At 37.3% G+C, this 15,502-nt stretch overlaps 1 protein-coding gene across 2 annotated transcripts in view; it reads left to right on the forward strand.

Moving 5' to 3' along the window:
* The window catches only part of opcml (opioid binding protein/cell adhesion molecule-like), a 335,174-nt gene that overhangs the window by 267,466 nt on the left and 52,206 nt on the right, over positions 1 to 15,502 (forward strand). The gene's annotated exons all lie outside the window — the stretch shown is intronic.

The raw sequence follows: 15,502 nt of genomic DNA on the forward strand, positions 1-15,502 counted from the left end.
TAGACAAAGGAATTCAGGATCCCATTTTCATCATACGCAGAACAGTTTGGGCAATTTGCTCTCAGTAGATTGCTATTTCGTGTATGATAATGGCTCTGTCCGCTTGTAAACCTGCAGTGACCCATATGCATTTGTGTGTAAAAAAGGAAGCAATTTGAAGTTTTTCCTAATGAAAATACTTTTGCATCATTAAAAGTATATCTTATCTATTGCTCATTAACCTCTTGTATTTTTTTTTCCTGACACCAATTATGGAAAAAAAAAATAAAATAAAATAATTGGCCGTTATTTATTCGAAAAAAGAAAGAAAAGGTGTACACTAATTAGCTTGTGGATTTTTGATTAATTACTGATGAGCTGAGTCAATGAAGTACAACCAGATTTGTGTGGTAAATCAAGCTCTCATTTCAGTCATAAATTATTAGATCATTACTATCGTCGCTGTCTTAAATTGTTGGTTTTAGTTTTAGTGGCTGGGTGATGATGTAATAGATATGAAATTTTATTCTTTGTTCACCTTTTGAGCCATTGAGGCCAATAACAAAAATGCAAGAGCGTTCTGCTCCACCATGTCTCTATAATACATCAGGCAGTTTCATACCATTAGAGTGTGATCTCCTGGAAATTTGTTAAACACAAGCTAAGAGATCAGAACTGCAGCTGCATTCTCGCTGATTATAGTCTTGCTGCAAATTACTGAGCAGATTAAAGCCTTGCTGTAAATCCGGCCAATATTATACCCCTTTTAAGAAGTATACGATTTTGATGTTGCTTTGCAGCAATGTCGAGCTTGTTTGGGAACTTGTGTTCTGTCAGCACCATTGAAGGAAGCTGCTGGTGCACAGGAGTGTTACAAATGGCCACTGCTGTTTGGTCTGTGAGAGGCAGTCTGGCACAGAGGTACGAGGTCCTGATCCAGGGAGACCACAGCCTCGCAGTCCTCCCTGCTCACAGGCTTAAACGTGTCATGCTGCGTCCTGGTGTGAAACATTTCAACAAAGGATATAACCCGGTCCCCTCCCACTCGCTCTAAAAGACACCAGGCCAGACCCTGGCATTAAAGCCATCTGTGTTACACACAAGGGTGGAGGGAGTAGGACAGTGCTCTCTGGCCTGGAGCGTTTCATCATTAGCTACATACATTACGTAATGCTACAGTACTGTCTCATGGAGGTACACTTCTCCTTTTACGCTGACTCCCTTAAAAAAAAGAAAGCAGAAGAAAACACAGTGCTGGAATGTGGGTATTAGTGCTACATCTAATCTGGTTGCGGATGATGTCCGCTGAAATCCCACGTCCTCGCAGAGGCTCTCGTCCCTTTCCAAACATCAATCTTGGATATCGATTGGTGGTAATTTGATAGGAGACATGGAACAAATGGGAAAGCGGCGGAGCCCAGACAGAAATGTGAAACCTGCAGCTCTTCCCCCAGCCCGGCACTCTTCAGCTGAGCAAACAAAGCATCGCTTTAACAGGGCCAGCACACGGGGAAGACACATGAAGGTTATTTCAGAGACAGCTGCGGACCTGCGTTCCCTCCAAGTTTCTGAAAGACACAGAAACTGGAACTGTAAGAGAGTGAGCCATTGTTGTGGTGTCTTGAAGTGATTCCATCTGTATACTTTTATTTAATAATGAATGTTGATGACATTTACATTGGGAAAAAAAAAAAAAAAAAACGTTTTCTGTCCTCTTTTTTCTTATTGTTCATATTGACAAGGTCACACAACATGTGACCATCACCAAGTGGGAGAAAGTTGTGACTGCATTGGCAAGTCACTGAAGCAGAAGGAGGCCTTAGTAAAAATTCATATATTTAGTCACACTGCACAATGGCTTTCTTTTGTGTGAAATGTCAATAAATCAAATGCAGGTAGAGACTCTATGAGCTCCTAACAGTGAGTCCAACTTGGCCCTCTCACTGTTGGCCATACATGAAGTCAAAGCTTGCTTAAAGGAACTGCGTTAATCAGTATTTCTCTTTTGTCATTTCTGTTGTCAGCTGTGATATGGTCTGTACCAATTAGGGCTGGGCGAGTAATCAAATTTTATTTTCAATTACGATTTTGGCTTCCAACGATTATGAAAACAAGATAATCAAGGTTAAACGATTATTGTAACGCATTATTTATTGAAGTGTGTGTGTGTGTGTATGTATATATATATATATATATAAAATTTCTCATTTTTTACTTTTTTTTCAGTTGAATTATATTTAAAGAAAGTCTACTGTTAACCCTTTCGCACATAACTTATTTTTATGCTATGTAGCAGGTATGTTACGTTATATGATTCGTTATGTATATTAAGCTTCTCATAGTTTTCCATTAGCATTTGCTATATTTTTTAAAGTTAAATCGCCGTTTCCTCAAAGCTAAAATTAGCTAGAATTTTTTCAATCTAGTGATCTAATCGCACCGGTTTTAGCATATGCGCTAAACGGCAAATCACACCGGTGGGACTATATGCGCGAAAGGGTTAAAAAGACAAGTTTTTTTTAAAAGTTGAATAAATACATGATGTTTCCAAAGTCAATGAGTAATCATGTTAAATAATCGTGATTATGATTTTTGACATAATCGAGCAGCCCTAGCACCAACATGACCTAGAGATGAACATGCAAACAAGTTAAAACAAGTTAATAAAGCTAATGTGTCCTCTCCCCTTTCACCTTTTCATCTGGCCAGCCCACAGTGGTGCACTTTCTGTATTCAAAGTCGTAATGTAAACTATTGTTGTTAAATTGTGTTTTAAGTTATTGTTGGTTTTATTGCTTTGTATTTTCCAACATAAAGAAACATGTAAGTGCGTGTGCAACCACAACTCTTGCTCACTTTCAATCACGTAAACCCACTGGTCAACACCTAACATTCTTGGTTGTGTGTTTTCTCTAAGTTTTCAGTTATTATGTAGATCCAGATACTCAGTGTAACTATGTTCATAACTAGCATACACAAGTAATAATGTTATGAAAAGAGTTAAACTGGCTTTACCTAATTTCCAGTATTGTTGTACAGTAGAGCGTGATCCTCACAGTATAAATGTTACGTCAAGTAGCATTTTAGCAATTTAACTAGTCTGAGAGTGAACAAGACAGACAGTAAAACTGAACAGCAGAGGGCAGTGTAATTAACCAAACCATGAACCGTGAACAGGTCTCACGGTATTGTTACAAAAATGCATGACTGTGTTGAGTACTTTTGGGAAACTCCATCAATTCATAATTACTTAGCAGTAAAAGCAATTATCGTCCATTCGCTCCTGAGCCTCTTTTTCTAGCATGTCTCTGCATATGAATCAGGTTTTTTTTTTGTGGAATCCAGAGGGTTGTGTTGATTAATGCAAGCACATTGTTGACAAAGGATCTCCAAGTTGAAATGTACTGCAAATTGATTATTGGGTAAACTTCGTACATCATCTGTGGCAGGGAAAAAGCTAGAGTGATGGACAGATGGCCTGATTGGAAAGAGGTGAGATATTACAACATCATCATCATCGTCATCATCACCAGACATTCTGTCTGTATAAAAAATGATTATTAAGTGATAAGCACAACAGTACTACTAGGCATCATTGCATTTGACCAGCTAACATTCCCAGCCATATTCTGTCAAATGGACAAGAAAGGTAATGGATTTGCAAATAGTGGATAGTGCTGTGCAATAGGCTGTGTATAGCACAAGGTAGCGCCTCTGGCTCATCCCCCTTCACCTAGTCTGTGAGTTAGAGGTGAGAGCGTCTGCTCACTGAACAGCGGGGCGCAGTAGGTGAGGATGAAGTGCCATATGCTGTAGGGACCCTAGTTAGTCTCCTTTCGTGACATGACTGAGAATTTTAAATGAAATCTCCTTTATCATAATTCATACACCTCCATGCAATCTCTTATCTTGTGAATGTTCAGTCAGCCACTGCTCATTTTAAAATAATTTACAACAATGCCTTTTGTTCCATTCGGTGACATCTTCCGATTCCGAGCACAGCAGAGTGACACAGCAGAGTAAAACAGTGTCACAACAGGGAAGCACAGATGTTTACTGCTGTCATTACCCGAGGGATTAAAATGGTATGGGATCTCAATGCAGCAAAACACAAAATGACAGCAGTGGTTTAAAAGGAATGCATATTCTGAGGGAAGTTAACATGTTGATTATGTATTTCTACTTTGGAAAAGCATTAGGTGTGTAGATACTGCTTTTTATTCTGAAAATGCAGTTTTATAGCTTCACCAAGTTTCACCAAGAATCACTCAACGACAATTTTGCACCCCATGTGTGTTCATGGCAGAACATGATTATCATCTCTCACCCATTAAATGCCTCTGCCCATGCCCCATGAAGACATGTAGGGTGTGTGCCTACAGTGGCTGATCTGAGTCAATGGAATGCATAATACTAGAAAGGAAAGTTGGTCTGTATGTGTGGACCTGTAGCAAGCCTATTATGATACCATCTGCACATGTTAGAATGTTCAGACTCTGGATGTTCTATCCATGTCAGTCAATGGGAAAGTGTTCTATACAACAACATAAAAAATATATATTAGTACTAGCATTGCAATTCCATACTAGCCAAAGGTCAAGTTTTCCTACATGTATCTGAAAAGTTGTAGGAAGGGTTGTGTACAGAAAATCAGGTGGATTAAGGCAAGAAGTAGAAGAACAGTAAATTGGCTTTTTCAAGTCAATGTAAGAATGATTTTTTTTTTCCTTTAATGACCTCAGATGTAAAATACAATATAGACTGAGTAAATAAATCACCCTTGTAAACTCTATATTTGATTTCTGATTGAAGCTTTCTATTTCTTATATATGCTTTTGGGAAATTACTTGACATAATTTTACTTTCAGATACGTGTAATTCTGTTTAATCTTTTCTATTTATTAACACGTGATGTATTTGTAAAAAAAAAAAAAAATGCTCTGATGGCCACACTGTTCTATCAATAATAATGTGCTGTTTTATGGATTTTTTTCAAAAGTGCAGGTGAAGCACCAAGGAATTAAAGCAGCACTTTCATAACTCTTAAATAATACATGAATCATATCAATAATTTTAAGCCACAAAGAAACCTTCGCTTCAGCAAAAGGAAAATTCACACTGCTCTATGTCCAAAATATTGCGCTCCATTTAAACTTGCAAAGTTAAATTGTGCAACACTCTTTGGAGACACTTAACGATCCATTGAACAGAGCAATTTAATCACATCTCGGATTACTCTTAAAACCAAACTCATTATCCACTGAGCAAATAGTGTCAGTGATGTGTTCAGTAACACATAACAAAGCAATTTTATAGCAGCCTGTTTAATAACATTTGGCCATTGTCAGGAGAGGGATCATTACCTCTACAGCAGCAGTCTTAAACAGTTCACATTCCAGTCAATGCAGCTGCAAAGCTCAGAGGCCAGTTTTAATTTTTTATTGAACTTTTTTCACAATCTTACCTGAAGAATTTTTTTCTATTAAGAGCAATGATCACCTGTATGTTAAAGGTCTGCAGAAATGTAAAATCTTATACACATAATTTTTTAACATATTGCAAGAGTTGCTCCATTTCCCTCCAATCCTGAGATGAGCACTTATGATCAACTTGTCCAACAAAAATAAAGAAAATCCCCAAAAACTTGATAATTTAGCATAAAGATATTTAAATTCAGATGACCTAGAAAGTATTTTTGCTGCATAACACATATCCAGTATGTTTATGATAACTGCAAGAAGTTTGATTAATTTAGCTCAAAGGGCATTGGGGTCACCAGGTCTATACTGACCAATGAGGGTTTATTTGAAAGCTCAGAGTCTCCCCTATGTCTTGGATCCTCCATTTTGGATTTTTAGCCCATGCAGCTTACTCAGTCCTTTGCTAATAGCCTCACTGATCATGAAGCACATGGATCTTGATCGTGTTTGTATTAAAGTACCTTATTAATTATAAATCAATAAAGACATATATAGGAGAAATAAGTGTCACGCTCAACTAAAACCTACATTTTGAAACTAAAAATTGAAACACATTTTGACATGTGTCAGCACGTTACAGTTATCACTTTTATAATGATGTTGAGCATGCAGTTCATCTTCTTTGGTGTCTTCTGTCAAAATCACTGTGGTCACTTCTTGCATCCAGTGCATTCCAATTGCTAAATGATTAATATAAAACAGAAGCAGTTACCATTTGATCTACTATATTAGGACAAAGAAGAAGCCAAGGACAAAACCTCACATTGGACATATGGTATACTATTTACAACCGCAGTGATATTAATTACTTTATAGTATGTAATACTTTTATAATACTATTGATATATTATAAGCCCAAACACCAGCAATGCGTGGAAAAATCTTGTGAGCTAACTACATAAAGGACAATACTGAAGCATTACATTGGTAGGCTACACACTGAGATAAGTTTACACTGTATGTAGCTAGCTAGTAATACCTCTATCAAACACTGTCATCAACAAGAAAGTCAAATGTGCAACCAATTCCGTCCACTTATTTTGAAAAAATCCATTCCACCTTTAAGGTCGTTTGTCCTACTTAACATTACACCATGCTTTTTAAAATGTTATCCAAGTCTATCTGTCAGTACAAGATAATCCTACTCCATTTGCTGCAATTACCTGTTTTCTTACCCAAAATTGTGGCCACAGTGTTTTGAAATGCATAGGACCTGACACCAGTTGAGGCTTTTGTTTTGTATAGTCATATATGTAATCACTGACATTTAGGTGTATTTTTCATCTCAAACTTTGAATTTCCTTGGGTTACAAAATACTGGTATCAACTGTGTTTATTAGACATATCCATTTTTTGTGTGCAAAACACTTCAAAGAACATGTCAGGCAATAGAAACAAATGAGCTCGCAAGGGGTAGCAAACAGAACCGTAGATGTGTGAACTAAATGTTTAAGCCATGTTGTGTGGGGTAAATAGTAATTGAAATAATAGAAGCTTGTCACTTGTGTAAAATGCTTCATTTGGGTTGTCATTATTTACTTTCTTTTTACTCAAACTATATGTGGCTATTCAATGTGGCTATGTTTTTTGTATAACATACCCACAGTAAGAGCATCTATGAATTCAAATGTTACTGTGCATGTTTGCATTCCAAAATGGTATGATAATTACTGTGTATTTGTTATGTAGATGTTTCAGACTGTGTGCTTCAACCACAGTGACTTTGCAGTTTGTGCAATTGTTATTAAAATCAGTACCTACATATCTCAGTTTTAACACCTTTTTTTACTTCCTCTGTCTGGTAAATGTATCCATACAGTGTGGATGTTTTAGTGTTAAATCAGTGTGCGTTAGTAGCCAAAGAACTAGGCGCATGGCCCAGTGATTGTATGTTCAAATCTCAGGTTTTGCTGATGCACTTATGAGTGGTGTGTTTAAGTTGCTTCAGTAAGAGACAAGTAATACAGAGACAAGTAATCTATGTAAGTTATCCTGGGTGAGGGTGTCTGCCCAGCAAATGAATGATGAATAAAACAGGGGATGATCCATTTGGGTTTCACAGCAGTGGCATGGTGCACGTTGAACGTTCAACAGCTCAGACAGCAGACAGCAGGGCAAGCACTCAGACAACGGGGCAAGCTCTCTGCGGCATCAGCAGCTCATTCCAGCCTAGTGCATTGAGGAGTCTGTCTGTTCCAGCAGCCAAACACAGCTGCCTCAGAGGCGGGCTCTCTCTCAGAATCCAAATGTCATGCACAATGTGCCGTGTGAAAGGGTAGGAGTAATTCAATTTCGTTATAAACCACTGTAAATGGAATTGTGGATTAGTCCTATTTTGTTTCCTCAAGTGTAATGGTGTGACACTGTGTTTTTCAGATTAGACTTGAACCCTTCCATGAAATGGAAGGGAAAAAAAAAACAGATTGCTGTTCAATCCAATATGCGTTTGTATAATAAGCTGTGGGACTCATTACAGCATTCAGAAGCAGCTCCTTTTCTGTATTTCAAACATGAGTAATGAGACATTTGAAATATTCAGAGACATTAAGAGCAAGGAAATGGGGAAGAAGACCAAGGGAAAAACTGCCAGTTTAACACATTATGAGCTGCCTCATTACCTGGTTTCTGCCATTTTAGGCAGCACTGAGCTCTGAAACAAAACCATTCAAATATTCTAAGAGGAGGAAGGCACTGTCATGATCATATGATTATTGGATAAATAGCCTTCTCTCTTACCTTTCCAGAACAGCACTAATGTGTTGCATGGGCTGTAGCAGTGTGTGAAAACAAATTTCCAGGAAATGCACCTTTTTTATACCTGGTAAAGATTATAGTCATTCCTTATCTTGAAGCATAACAGAGAAACATATCAGGAGTGTCAAAGGTGGGACATTCAACAGATTTAAAGAAAAGAGCCATTCAATACCACCACCATTCATCACTTTTCTTTGAGGTATAGTTATCCAAAGCCAAAGAACTGAATTTCATACTTCTGCTTTGCATTTTACCCAAGGGTTTTATGAAATCTTTCTTTGGCATTTGTCCTTAACTTCCATTGAATTTAAACTGGTGTTAGTTATTACTGAGCCTTTTAAAGACATTGTAAAACTGAACTGCAAATAGACCTTGCTTACCGATTTTCTTTTGCAAGTGTGGTGAAGGCAGTTAACACTGCTTGAACCTTCTCAAAGGTGTTAAAGCAGCAACTCATTTCAATTTCCTGAAACTTGGCTACTAGTAAAAGTATTAGACTAGGGGGAATGCATAGACTACATTTTAAAATAGTGGCACATGCAGCCAGCATACTGCATTTTAACGTTCAGGATCTGTGTGCAGGAGAGGTGCAGTGTTCTTGCTGTATACAAAACATACACACACACACACACACACACACACACACACACACACATATATGTGTGACAACTTGTTCCTTCAGCCTTTTTTTTTCCTCTGTTAGCCTTTTTACCTCCTGCCCTAACTTCCTTCTTGAGTCCTCCTCTTTCTCTGATTCAGAGTAACTGTAAAAGTACAACACAAATGTACAGTACTGTAGTAGTTTCAACAAAGCTCACACACCAAGCAACTCCACTAAACTATTCATCATGTAGCCAGCATACAATCTATCCATTCAAAAAGGTAATAACATGGTAATGCTTACTTGCTGATCAGAAGTGCGCTTCCTTTGCACCATCAGCTCTTCTTTTAAGCTTTCAATCATTTTGTTTGCTGCCTCCTTCTCATGGCAGCGTTCCTTTTTGCTCTTTAAAAACAGAATAAAATAATTACATTATTGTAAATAAAAATTTTAAATAAAACCACTGGATTTAATTTGTCAATGACTAACAATTACACTAGAATGATTTATTTAACACGTTCAAATATTATGTTGCTGGTAGATTGATCCCTTTTGAAAAATACCTTTTTGACTTTTGCTGGTCGGTCTTCTTCTCCATCAAACATTTTGTTGGGTTTTATTCTCCTTTTGGGTCCGTATGTCCAAATGTCTTCTCCTTTGATGAACTGATCCCATTTCTCACAGAGCTGGTTGTAGTTGTCTGTTAAAAAAAAAAAAAAAAACAGTTAACAAGGTAAAGTCAAAACATCTTGAAAATAAGGAACACACACAAACATGGCATACAGGCATTATAGCTAACATTACTACTTGGCAATATACGTTAGTTAGCTGGCAAGTTAACGTTATGCCAGAGACTACTGTTATAACAATAGCTACCGTAGTGTTAGCTGTAGTTAATGTTATGTTGACAGAACTTATACAGACAGCATTCTTTTAACATTAGAACATCTATGGAACATCTGGGTCAATTTCAGTGTACATAGCTAGAGTTTAACCTTATATATCTAAGCTATATAGATAGATATAAACCTACACTATATGGACAAAAGTATTTGGCCACACCTGTTTTTCAGGGTTTGGGCTAGGCCCCTTATCTAGTGAAGGGCAATCTTAATGCTTCAGCATGGACAATGCTATGCTTCCAACTTTGTGGCAACAGTTGGGGCCCTTTTCTATTCTAACATGACTGTGTCCCAGTGCACAAAGCAAGGACTATAAAGACATGGTTTGATGAGTTCGGTGTGGAAGAACTTGACTGGCCCGCACACAGCCCTGACCTCAACCCCATCGAGCACCTTTGGGATGAACTGGAACGGAGATTGCGAGCCAGGCCTTCTCGTCCAACATCAGTGCCTGACCTCATAAATGCTCTACAGAATGAACGGGCACAAATTCCCACAGAAGCATTCCAAAATCTTGTGGAAAGCCTTCCAAGAAGAGTGGAAGCTGTTATAGCTGCAAAAGGGGGACCAACTCCATATTAAAGTATATGTATTTGAATACAGTGTCATTACAATGTAATGGTCAGGCGTCCGAATACTTTTGTCCATATAGTGTATATAGCTCAAACGTTATCTCGCTTTCTAGATAGGTCCATTAGGTCAAAAAGAATTTTAAGGAACTGGTTGTCTCAAACTTTCTGTCATCATCAGCTAAAAAATGAACTCACCGCTTAGCATAAGAATCCTGACAAGATATTCTGCAGCGTTAGATGCGTTGCCTTTTGTTTTGCCCGCACTGCGCCATCTTACTTGCACCCACCAGTCGTCCCCTTCCAGATATGGACATTCCGTTATTTCTTTACCAGAGATGCGTTGCTGATCTTCACTCATTAAATCAGTTCTTCCCACTTCCACAGACCCATCTTGAAAGAAATACAAAACAAACGCCATGGTGCACACCATAGATTCAAAAACTACCAGAAGACAACGGCTGGAGGAGAAAAAATTTGAGATGATTAGCAATGTCACTTCCGTTACCCACGCACAAAAAAAACAAGAATAACTTTCTCGTGGTACTAGACCCTACTACTGATGGATGGTACAATTGACTCAATAGTTGATTTAGTCATTTTCAAGTGGATGTGCTTACATGAAAACCCTGTAATCTGTGGTTGTATGAAGCACTGCTGTGTGCTAGTTGAGGAATTTGTGAAATCTAGCAGGCCAATATGTCAAAATGTACAAGTAAACATAAAGAGTAGCTTCATACACAAAGTGAGAAAGAAAGGAAAAAAAATTGCAGTCTGCCCTGATATGATCAAAATGAAATGTGTGTCTATCAGTGTATGTGGAAAAACCAGGGCTGACTTAAGCCTTTATGGGGCCCTAAGCAGAATTTGATATGGGTTCCCCACCGCCAATACTATTGACTATTGTCAATGCTTGATAATTTGCACGGACTGTAACCTAACATTAGTCTGACTGACTGTGCTTGCATGATGGGCCATAGCCAGGGCAAAATGTTAACTGAGGTCCAGAAGCATAAGTAGAGTGGATTTATTTTATAATTTTACATTTGTACTTTTTTCCCAAGAAAATATGTAATTCTAATAGGCTATTGTGTACCAAAAATGTAGGCTAAACAAACATCCCTTCTTTCTTATCACCAACTCGCTTTTAAGGCATTTTGAACCATTCCTGTAAAATCAGTGGGCTAGTCCCTTCTTGTGAGCAAAGATGTTTCTGTTATGGACATGAATGGGTCCAAAAAGACAGTGGCCTGAGGTGACCGACATTAGCTAGCCAACCTTAGCTAGTTAACCTTGAGTACTGTAAGTTAGTTGATATAGCAACATATAGTAAGTCTGCTGGACCACATTGTACAGGTAATATTAATCTTCAAAGCTGTCGAATTATGAGGCTAGCCAGTGCTGTAAGATGAAATCACACTGACAAGAAGTAGAGTCAACCAGTGCTGTACTTTACTCATTACTGATGAGGTTGTTACATCTTGGTTAACGTTACAAGCTAGCCTCAGAGATGTGTGGCAGTTGTGCCCCACTGTTGCTTGGCAACAGAGCTACGCGCTGCCTGCCACCACTCTCTCTCCCACTCTTTCCTCAGCAAACACAGTTTTTCTAAAACTTTTAGGCAGGTTCTTCCTGAATTATTTTTGTCAATTAGTAAACCATACAATGCAGTATTATATTTAGCGTTTGATAACAGTGAGCATTAGCTAGCAAGCCTAGCTAACTAGCTAGCTAACATTAGATTACATTAGCTAACACTAGCTAATTAGCTAGCTAGCTAGCTTGATAACGTTTAGCTGATACAAAATGACACAATGTCATTCGGAAGCGCTGCTGTCCCACAGGTAGTGAACGGACCAGTTCAACAGATATGTGAACATGGTAAATATGTAACGTCAATGTTTACCTAGAGTGACCATATTTTGGTTTTCAAAAAAGAGGACACACTAGTTAGTAGACACTAAAATGTTACTCACTGCTGGTAGGCTCTCGTTGTTCTTCTCCCTCTGACTATCAGATGTGACAGAAATACGGTCGCTTATCACTGAGGAATAAGTTCTAATTTGCCGAAATAAGTCTTATTTGGTGGATTGATACGACCATAGGGCCTACAGAGAATTTGCTCAGATTTGTTGACTGTTCTGCCTAGGCTATGCTCTAACATTAGCCTAATAGATGCGTCGGGTGGGGGTTTTTATAATGATGTCAAAACACTTTCGTTCACAAAATAAAATCATAATGATTCACACACACATATAATGCAAGACGTCAGCCTGAGAGGGAAAAAATGACCGAGGTCCAGACCTCAGCGACCTCATAGTTGGCTACAGGGGTGCTTGCATCAAAATGCAGTTAACGTCCGTTACAGTGCGCATGCGCATGAACGTGACACCAGCTCTGACAGAGGCAGCGGGAATTGATTAAACCAGTAGTATTAAATAGCCAGCTCGTTCACATAATGTTGCGTTTTTGTATGATTACCACTGACATAATATATCACAAATAATAAATAAATCAAAAACATTCCTGTCTGTCTGGGGCTTTCAGTCTGCTTTTAACAAAATGTGGAACAATAAAAAATATAATCAATAGGCCTACTAAATGTTTCATCTTACTTTTCTGTATGTTCCATACACACAATACATACAGTAAGAGTATACGGCTTCATAATGATTTGGCAGTAATAAAGGTTACAGCTTCAGTAACAAAAAAGCTTCAGTATGTAGTGCATAATAGAATTTCCTTGACATGAATACTTGAATCTCAAAAAAGTAACCTCTACTGTACAAGTATTTCAACTGTTTTGGTTGTATAATGGAAGTAAACTTACATCCTACTCCAGCATAAATGCATACTATTTTTTCTATTCGGTAGTATACTTAAAAGTATAAAGTGTTGAATAAGTAAACTATTTTCTAAGTGTACTTCTTGAAAGTATATCAAAAGTAAACTAGTGTACCAGTAAAAAAGTAAAAAAAGTGTAAAGTGCAACAAAGTGTACTATTTTTAGTATGCTTTAATAAACTGCTTAATTAAAATGTGCATTTTAATTATTAATACATTTAAGTGCACTTCAAAACTGCTATGCTAACAATGTCTTGAAAACATTTTTTGAAAGTGTGAGAAAAGTAAATTTCTTAAAAGCAAGCCATTAAGTACACTTGATAATCATATATGAAAATCCACTAAAATTTAACCTATATTTAAAGCATTCAATGCACTAATAAAACATTTCTGTATATTTTTGGGGTAGTATACTTTATCTGGATGCACTAAATATCAATTTAAGTATTAGTGCTAATTAATGTACTTATATTAAGTACACTGAAGTACTGTTGAGGTAGAAATGTACTTGTAATTAGTACATTACTAATATATATTGCACTTATATTTAGCACACAAAACAATAATGTGCTAGAAATGTACTTGCTGTTAAAGTACATTTTTAGTACATTAAAATGTACTTTATTTTTACCTGGGTTTCTAAAAGTCAAATAAAAAAGTTACACACAAAACTTATTTTATAAAATGTAACAAACTCAAGTGCTCAAGTGTGAGAGTGAATGATACCTTTGAACTTTTTTTTTGTGCAATGGTGTGGGCTATCTTTAATCAACCTCACACAGAGCTTACAAAGGCAGCAATCAAAACGTGCAACTATAGCTTGTAGTTCTGAGTTTGAAATTTGGATGGAGCACCGGATTTGCTTAAGTGTTTATCCAGTTTTGGCAATAATACCTGTGATTTTTCACCCTACAGAATGGTGTCTGCTCAGCAATGAAGTTAGCAATTCAAATGAAGTTAACCACAGTATGAGTCAGAGTTTTGTGTTTGAAGTATGCAAGGAAGCACATGTATATCAGGCTTTTGCGTGGAAGTGATGTATGCAGTAGTGATTGAGCCTGCCCAGGTATCTCTCTGCTGTTAGTTTGTACCTTTGCTCTCGGATGCGCCACATCATTGATGTTGGGGTTGTTAATGATGTCTGCACATGGTGCGCTCTGTAGCAAAATGATGACTGATGGCTTTGCCTCTATGTCTTCAAACAAAATTGTTTACCAGAGGAACATGGATTGAGAACACTTTGTATGGAGTCGATGCTTTTTTATACCCCTGCACTGGTGGCTGCAAAAGCTCAAATGTTTTGTGAAGATGAATGTTCTGAATGTTTTGTTTGAATTTCATCATAATTGTTAAGGAATTCAGATGACAGAAAAAGTAGTATCAGTGTGCTTCGCTTTTAAATTGTATTTAATACTACATTCTTATTAATTCTTAACAAAATGTTTACTGCTTATATAGAATTACATACCATTAAAGAATGTATACTGTATTCAAAACAATATTGTAATGAGAGTACCATGCCCATCTGCCTGACTGAACATAATTACAAAATGACCGTTACATCAAAAATTGCAGTATGTGTCATCACAACGGGCATGTTTCAGACATATTCCAAACATGAGAGCATATGGATTGGCAGAGTGGTCCACAGACTGGGAAGAGAGAGGGAAATGGGAAATAAGGAGTGCAACCTGGTGTGAATATTTAAATCGCAATGAATTCCATTCAGAGATTTGAAATGAATCTCAAATCTCTTGCATGGCAAGCATCTCCTGCATATTGTAAACAACATAAATATCACAGTAAATTTATAATATTAAAACAAAGCTATAGGTGTTTACATGTTTTTGGTGTTTATTTTTCCTTGCTCTGCAATAAGGAAAAAAAGCTTATAATTTTAGCATTATAATTTTATTGCTCATAACATTCTTGGCAATACTGCATATTTCATGCCTGACGGGAGTGCATTTTGTAGAGTATGTACAGTAAAAATAACTTTCTCTTGTTCATTTTTAGTTGTTGCGGAGTGTGTCTGTTTCTGCTGCATACCTTCTCAGGAGCCAACACAAAGGATTCTCTGGGGTAGCCTTTTGACAGAAACTTGACAGAGGGTTTTTCAGGCTCAATTCATTTCTGCAACTGCATCTGATTGTAAGAAATTGGCGAACCTTTTTTCAATCACTGAATTTGTTGCAGTGGATGAGGCGGTTTGATATAATGTGATGCAGAATTGTTTCACCAACAAAGGGGAGATGGAAACACTAAGTTCAAGAATCATATGGAGAATTGAGTACCAACTGTGTCTCAACACAAAGTGAAATTATGAATATATGCGTGAATAGTTAATGATGTATTCACGCTATAAAAATGCTT

The sequence above is a fragment of the Megalops cyprinoides genome, chromosome 3 (assembly GCF_013368585.1).
Source record: "Megalops cyprinoides isolate fMegCyp1 chromosome 3, fMegCyp1.pri, whole genome shotgun sequence".
Taxonomy (NCBI): domain Eukaryota; kingdom Metazoa; phylum Chordata; class Actinopteri; order Elopiformes; family Megalopidae; genus Megalops; species Megalops cyprinoides.